The following is an 8,866-nucleotide window of genomic DNA, read 5'->3' as shown; positions in this document are numbered from 1 at the left end:
TGGCATTGCCAGCTGGTGATTGGTAATAATCCCTCGGTGCCAGAGAGGCTCATCTCTGGGAGTCATGTCCCATACTGGGGGGAAGGTAATGCATTTACATGCTGAGTTTGGCTTGGAGTGTGACCACATTTGAGCAACATGGTAGCTCTCAGGAGGTAACTCTTAGACACCCTGCAGCTCTAGACCTAGTTGAAATATCAGCCACAGAGGCTCATAAGCATAGTCATCAGTATCAGGGGCTCATCACTGGACCATTCTTCTTCACTGGCCTTTGCCCTTGTACTTGGGGGATTGTTGTTGTTCCATTGGGGAATATGACAGAGCTCCCCTGGCTAGGGCTTTGACACTCCCTCAGTTGTTGTTTGTAACTCTAAGTACTATGAAAATACCCAACAGATATCCAAACATTTTTATATACTCTATGTACATGCTCTGGAGAATTCCCTCCCAACCATGTGTCCCCCATCAATAACACCCACACCTGTGAAAAATATGGAATGCTTCATGAATTTGCATGTCATCCTTGCACAGGGCCATGGTAATCTTCTCTGTATCATTCCAATTTTAGTATATGTGCTGCCAAAGTGAGTACCCCATCCTCATTTGAAATTAACTTTCCTGGTTGCTGGCTACCAATACACGGTTGAACATGTATCACCCTGTTGCAAATAATGGGTCAATGCGGTTTCCCAGAAGACACAAAATCTCATGAAGGCAGTAAAGGTGACCATACTGCATAATTTGAACCTCTAGTCCTGGATAAGTATGTCTCACCTAATTAAATGTGACACATACTTCACTGTGACAGTAATCCTTGCTTGTTTTATTTACTCTAAATAGTATGTTTATTAAAGTACCTGCCAATAAATAGAAATCGCAATATGTTAGTTGAATGAATGAATAAATAAATGAATAAATACTAAATGGTCTTTATATAATTCCTTAACAAACAGACTAATTGATGATGTATATATATATATATATATATATATAAGAATAGAAAGAGAAAAAGCTAAATTTAAAATCTTATTTCTGCTTTCTATGTATAACTGAAACATTTCTCGTATCTTAATTACTTTTATTCATTCAAATCTCTAAAATATTGTTTATAGTTGCACTAATATAGACTAATCATTGATTGATCTAATATAATTTAGGGCAATATTACAAATGTTAAAAACTGGATTTTTATTATATTATATAAATTATTTATGAATCTGTTTAATGCAGAAGAATCTAGAAAAGAGTATTCTAACCTATCATATTAGGGCAGAATGAAAAAATTTTTTTAATTTACACATTTTGGATTAGAGATATTTCTATTTCCCTGAAACCCTAGGAAAAATATGGCCTATTATCATAGAATCCAATAACAAATTACCAGCCATAAAATAAACAGAAAAACACAACCCATAATAAGGAAAATAATTACTCCATCAATACCAAACCCGAATTGACAAATTTGTTAGAATAAACTTATGAGAACATTAAAGCAGATGTTCTAGCTGTATAATATGTTCAAAAAAATTTTAAAGCAAGTATAAAATGATAATGCGAAGGGAAATATCATCTTCTGAGATGTAAGATTAATTTGAAGTACTTCCATAGGCTCCAGGTATAGTAGGTTGTCCCCAAAGTAACACATGCTTCCAACCCCATCTGTACAAGTTACTTTCTGAGCAGAAGTTGATGTTTAGTTCCTTGAAAAAGATTATTTTGCCTACTTGTTTAATTTTATTATTATTATAAGCCATAGTAGACATGGTTCTATGAAGAACTTAATCCCTGAGAGATGGGCAAAATGAATTGAACCCAAAAGGATAAACTCAAATCTTTGAGATATTAAGATAGAAGGAAGATCTTGCCTCTATAGTGGAGAATAATTATACCCGGACTTCACTCTCCAGACTTCCCTAACACATTATAAATGATTAAATTTTGTCCAACAAATGCTACTATAACCCATAAAAAATGCAATAGTATTTATAACAAGGTCAAAATTAACAATGTTTGGAATCCAATAACAAATTACCAGCCATAAAATAAACAGAAAAACGCAACCCATTATAAGGAGAATAATTACTTCATCAATACCAAGCCTGAATTGACAAAGCTGAATAAACTTACAAGAACATTAAAGCAGATGGTATAGCTGTATAACATGTTCAAAAAAGTTAAGGATGATATAGAAGATATTATTTAAAACACCCATGACAATATTCAGATTATGAAATTAAATTAAGATGAAATATATACTATATAAAATAAATGGATGTAAAGCCATTGTAGGATCAAAATAATAGTGAATTTGGACATAGCAATCCCAAAGAAAACATTAAAAGTAATTTAAAATACAAATGCTCAATTCATTGAGTACCATAATATACACATGGACTGCTATATACATAACTGGAGTTTCAGAGGGAAAGTGGGGTGAGTAGAAAAGTATTTCAATAAATATGGCCAATTTACCACAAGTTTGATGAAACCTATCCAGTTACATATCCATAAAAGTGAGTGAAACTCAAGCACAAAAGAGATGAAAAAGCCTCCATCCAGTTATAACACAATTTGCTCAAATCCAGTGATAAAGTACCAAATTTTAAAACAGCCAAAGGAAATAGAATGATTGCAATAAACAATGCAATATATCCCAGAAACATCTTTAAATTACCAGAAAACTATAAAACTTCTAAAATAATCCATGAATATCTTACTATGTTAGAATAAAACTTAAATGAGTAAAAAGAGTTCCTTTAAGGAGAAGAAAAATATGTAATATATGCAAGGAAACGATACTAATAAATGTTTAATTTATTAAACTAATATGTAACAATCCTTTAAAACAAATTTCCAAAAATGAGAAAAATGTACTCTTGGAATTATAACATAAGTGAATGTAAAAGATATCGACACAACAGCATAGATAGTAGGAGGAGAGAAATGGAAGAATACAATTTTGGAATCTTATAGTGTATTAGAAGTGGCATTATGTCATTTGAGGGTAAATTACAATGAATTACAGAGAGATATTATAAATATGTATAAACCAACACTAAATTATCATTAAAAAAGATATCACTTCAGCACTATTAATTACACTCAATTCAGTGCAACCCTATCACCTCCTTCAATTGTCAAAACAGTATAAACAAATTATAAATTCCACAGAAATTAACTATTGGCTCACCAATAGCTATCCCCTGCCTATCTCTAACAACCTATCTTCCAGACTTTCCTTCCATGAATATGCTGATAATTCTTAGTACATAGCTGTGAGATCAAGAAATATTTGTCTGTTTGTGTGTCTTATTTTCCAAACCATGAGGTTCTCAAGGTTCATCTATGTTGCTTATGTGCAAAATTCATTCCATCTTACAGGTAAATAACATCCCATCATATTTATATACCACATTTTGTTTATCCTTTCATCTTTTGATGGACACTTGGATAGCTACAATATTTCAGCATATGTAAATAATATCACTATGGATATTGGTGTGCATATATTTGTTCTAGTCACTGCTTTCAATTCTTCTGACTATATATTCAGATGTGGGATCATATGGAAATTCTGTAATTAGGTTTGTAAGAAATGGCCAAACTGTTCTCTGGAGTGGCTGCACTATTCTATATTCCCAACAGCAGTGAATGTTCCTATTAGTACGCAACCTCTTCAGTACTTATAGTTTCCTGTTTTTGTAATAGCCAGCAGCCTAGTAGAGTGAAATGATAGTGCATTTTAATTTTGATTTGAATTTCCCTATTTGCTAGCGATATTATCTTTTCATTAGGCCATCCATATTTCATAGAGACATCAATATTTGCTTTTTGTAAAAATGTCTGTTCAAGCCTATTGAGCATTTTTAAATGGTTGTTCTCCTTTATTATTGAGTTGTAAGATATATGTTTTCTTACCAGGAAAGACAGTGATTCCATTGAACTTTAAGTTAAGACTGGCCTCCTGGCCACTTTGGGCTCTTCATGCCTCTGAATCAACTGGCAAAGAAGGGGATTACTGTACTGGCTGAGGTGACAGATCCTGGTTATCAAGGGGAAATTGGATATCTACTACACAATGGAGGTAAAGGATAGTTTGCATACAATACAGGAGATCCTTAGGGTGTCTTTTAGTACTAACATACCCTTTGATTAAAGTCAATGGAAAACTTCAAATCCTTATTCAGGGAGGATTAAAAACTCCAGAACTGTCAGGAATGATATTTGGGTTACCTCACCAGGCAAAGACCTACAGCCTGCTGATGTGTATGCTGAAGGCAAATGGAATATGGAATGGGTATAGAAAGAAGGTAGCTATAAATAGGAACTATGATCATGTGACTAGTTACAGAAATGAGGACTGAAATGATTATTAATATTCCTTCTTTTTTTGTTATGTGTTTGTAAATATATATAAAGAAAATATTTTTGCTTCCTTCCTTGTCTTATTCCCTTATCATAGGATATTTTTATTTACTTCATGTCACAGTATTTAAGTTAGAAAATATAAAATTCAAGAGTGAATGTTACTTAAGTAATTGCATTTTATTCTGGGGGAGGTTAGTACATTTCCAGTCAAAAATAAAGCTTTTCATTTTTTAATTTTTTGATACCCAATTTATTTTTACTTTAATTTTTCTAAATTAGTATGTATTCCATATCTAATCTTTAAACCCATCACTATATTCCATTTTACTATTAATGGAAACTGGTAATATATTAGGCTTCATTTTCAAAGAAGTTTTGGACCACAGAAAGGTTCAACTATGGAAGGGGAGGAATGCTGGTGTGGGGTGTTATTGATAGGGGTCACATGGTTGGGAGGGAGTTCTCCAGGGCATGTATACAGGGTACATAAAAATGTTTGGATGTTTTCATTGTGGTCACAGTTAAAAATGACAACTGAAGGAGTGCTGAGTTCCTAGCCAGGGGAGCTCTATCACATTCCCCAATGGAACAGCAACAAACCCCCAAATGCAAAGGCTAAGACCAATAAAGAAGGATGGTCCAACAATGAGCCCTTGATACTAATTACAATGCTTGTGAGCCTGTGCACCTGAAATAAGAACTAGGCCTAGAGCTGCAGGGTGTCTAAGAGTTACCTCCTGAGAGCCACCATATTGCTCAAATGTGGTCACTCTCAAAGCCAAACTCAGCATGTAAATGCATTACCTTCCCCCCAGCATGGGACATGACTCCCAGGGATGAGCCTCCCTTGCACCGAGGGATTACTACCGAACACCAGCTGATGATGTAACTAGAATACAACCTTGAACAAAAGGTCAACTCAGACCAGCAGAATATCTCAGCCTACATATAATAGCAGGTGTTAAAAATGCTTTTTTACCTTGAATAAAAGGAGGAAATGGAAAGGACAAATGAGTTTATAAGGCTATGAGTCTCCAAAAAAGAGTTGGGAGGCCATCAGAGGGGTCGCTGTTATGCATGCTTCAGCAGGTTCCCAGAGACAGCCAAAGTAGATACCAGCCCAGGTATTGGTTCTTCTGAGGGCTACAGAGACCCACAGGTTCTATGGTCATAGCAGATGGAGTTCAGTGCCATGTCAGTTGGCCCTATTTCAGAGCTTGTGTTCCTGAGTGAGATGGAGGTGGATTCAGATGTAATCTTTGTTCACAAGCCTCTCCTGTTACTTTTAATGGACCTGTGGTTGGTGCTGGCTTTGGTGTATACTCAGGGGACCTGAATCTCTGGACTGTCCATGTGATAGCCAGGCCCTGAGCCTAAACAGACTTGCAACTTTCACCCTCTTGTTTATTGGGCTTACCCCAGTCAACTAACAGGGAGGTGAAGAAGACCAACCATCACACCAGGGAGCCAAGAGTGCCTACAACTGCAAGCAGAATTGCATCCATCATCCATGTGAAATCTAAGCCCCCTCTCAATATAGAGATGGAGCAGACATAACCATCCCAGGGTCCACAGGATGGAGGAATAGAGTATGGATTAGAGTGGACTTACTGATATTCTATTCTGGAATTATTGTGATTAGGAATGGAAGAAAATGCAGTATTGATGTGGAGAAAGTGACCATGATAGCTTCTGAGGGTAGGGAGAGGGAAGAAGAGATATGACATGGAGGCATTTTCAAGACTTGGAGTTGTCCTGGGTGGTACTGCAGGAACAGTTGCTGGACATTGTATGTCCTGCCATGGCCCACTGGGTGGACTGGGGGAAAGTGTAAATGATAATGTAAACCATTATCCATGTGGTGCAGCAGTGTTCAAAAATGTGTTCACCAAATGCAATGAATGTCCCATGATTGTTGATGTGGGAGGAGTGGGGTGAGGGGTGTGGGGCGTATATGGGGACCTCATATTTTTTTAATGTAACATTAAAAAAATAAAGACAAAAAATAAACTAAAATAAAATAAAATAAATAAAAAAGGGCAGCTGAGTGTTATTAATCAAATATATGGTGGGGTTTTTTTTTGTTTTTTTTAAAAGATTTATTATTTTATTTATTTATTTCTCCACCTCCCCCTTGTGACTTGCTTGCTGTCTGCTCTCTGTGTCCATTCACTACATATTCTTCTTTGTCTACTTGTCTCGCTTTGTTGGGTCATCTTGCTGTGCCAGCTCTCTGTGGGCACAAGCCATCATCAGCTCTCCGTGGGTGTGCACCAGCTTGCCTTCACAACAAAGCCAGGGCCTCCCATATGGTAGATGGGAGCCCAATCAATTGAGCCATGGCTGCTACCTGGCATTGTTTTTATTTAATGATTTTGTTTTAAGGAGTTGTGCTTGGGTGTCAACTCAACAGGTTGCAGACTGAGATCATCAAGTTCATGTGCCACATTGGCCAGCTTAAGGTGTACAGTGGTTTGGTAAACACTGACATGATTATTACTATGAGACTATTTCATGGATTTAAATAATCATTAAGCTGATTGCATCCATGGCTGGTTACAGTTACAATCAACTGAGGATATTGTCTTCTGTGATGAGAGAAGACTCATCCAATCTCTTGAAGGTTTTGAAAAGAGCAGTGATGATTTCAGCAGTCAGAGGGAGAATTCCCATGTTACTTCAGCTTACCAGCTTCTCCTGGAGCATTCATTGGAAACCTTCATTTGAGTTTCCAGCTTGTACCTTATCCTATGGAATTTGGACTTGCCAATCCTTACAGTCTCATGAGCTACTTCATATAAAAAATCTAATAATATTTGCATATTTTCTTATTTATATTCTCTTATTTCAGTTTCACTGGAAAACACTGAGTAATACTTCTTTCAATTTTTTTTTTCTTGGAAGTATTCAGAATGAATATTCTTTCTTTTCTACTCCTCTAGTTTTGTCTTGTTCATAGAAGGAGAATTACAACCTTACAGTAATTATGGGATATTAATATTGGTCAGGCCAGGCCAGGGGTTTCCTCAAGGATTTTGGTACAGAAACAGAGCCTCATTCCAGGTGTATTTTCTCTAAGCTACAAGCTATTGAGGGTGCAGGATTGGTGGGTAGCCTCATTTAAAATTTGTATATAGCAAACTTCATCAGGAAAGGTGTATAAATAATAAACACAGGGTTATAGTGAAAATGGGTTTGTTTAATAACCTTATTTAGACTTTCTCTGCAGCTTACATCCTCAAGCTAGGCATTTCATTAATAAAGTAGGTGATTTAATGAACACCTGATTAATGTTCCATTTATCAAGTGACACAAACCCAGGATTATGAAGTGAATTTCAATCTCAAACCCAAAGACTTTAATTAGAATATCAAAAAAGATAGGTGTGGATTTTGGTATGATTTTAATTTTATAGGGTAATTTTAATGGTGAGAATTGATTCATTTATTTCCTATTTAAGTGTTTTCAAATAAGAGTCAGCATATGATAGTAGCTTTTCTTTTAAGAAAAATGTATGAATATCTTTGAGTTATAACATACTGAATGAAAATCTGTTATTGATTCAAATAACACCAAAATTATTATTCCTATTATTGAGAATAAAAGTATCCAAAGATTGGTTAACCACTTTTTTCTAGTTAATTTCTTTGATCCTTTCATAACATGAAGTTAGAGTTCCTGGGTTTAATAGCCCTCCAGGAAAGTTAATTCTCAAGAGAATCTCTGCTTAATCCAGGAGTTTTCTTTGAGTCCCTGAAATAACCTGACACTCCTTATTTCTCTTAGTGATAAAATTTTCTTAACAATAAGATGGATGCCGTCTACCTACACTCTCTTCACCTCAGAATACTGAGGTTGAGGTTGTATTTTATCAACTAGCTATATTAGCATTATCATAACTCTCCAAGAATCTATGAAGGAAATACCACAATATTGACATAAGTGGAAAGTACAATTTATGCTTAAGAATGACAAGAAATGTATCAAGGGAATGGCAATGAACTCTAAACTCGGTGGACATTTGTAATTACAAAGGACTTCCACAAACACATAATTACATAATAAAAATATACAGACCTAAAAACTCATAAAAAGTGGTTATATAATAAGAATAAATATTTAATATTAGGTGTTTCTAAGCAGTTTCAGATATATTAAAATGAAAAATAAAAAATAAAATTCTATTGAGACTTTTATTCTGTTTGAGAAACTGGGGTCTGGGAATTGAACCCAGGACCTCTTACATGGGAAAGAGACAACCACTGAGCCTCATCACCATCCCTGAATTGTTTTGTTTTTTTTTTTCCATTTATTTTGCTTGGTTGTTTTTGTTTTTACAGGAGTCACCAGGGATCAAACCCAGGACCTTCCATTTGGGAGGGGGGAGCTCAACTGCTTGAGGCACATCCACTGCCCAAGATGTTTCTTTAATAATCTTCTCCTGAGATATATTATTTGCAATCTTTACTTAACTCATTTCATGAAGGAGTGAATTTTT

The 8,866-nt window shown here is 35.3% G+C and overlaps 1 non-coding gene across 1 annotated transcript; it reads right to left on the bottom strand.

Annotated features, from left to right (window-relative positions):
* Positions 1 to 486: 486 nt before the first annotated feature.
* On the bottom strand, positions 487 to 592 carry LOC111767223 (U6 spliceosomal RNA). The gene has a single exon (XR_002799101.1). It is a non-coding gene; the product is annotated as a U6 spliceosomal RNA (small nuclear RNA).
* Positions 593 to 8,866: the final 8,274 nt, after the last annotated feature.

Source organism: Dasypus novemcinctus, chromosome 20 (genome assembly GCF_030445035.2).
Source record: "Dasypus novemcinctus isolate mDasNov1 chromosome 20, mDasNov1.1.hap2, whole genome shotgun sequence".
Taxonomy (NCBI): Eukaryota; Metazoa; Chordata; class Mammalia; order Cingulata; family Dasypodidae; genus Dasypus; species Dasypus novemcinctus.
The sequence above is the reverse complement of the archived record's forward strand: the minus strand, read 5'-3'. Positions and strand labels throughout refer to the sequence as shown.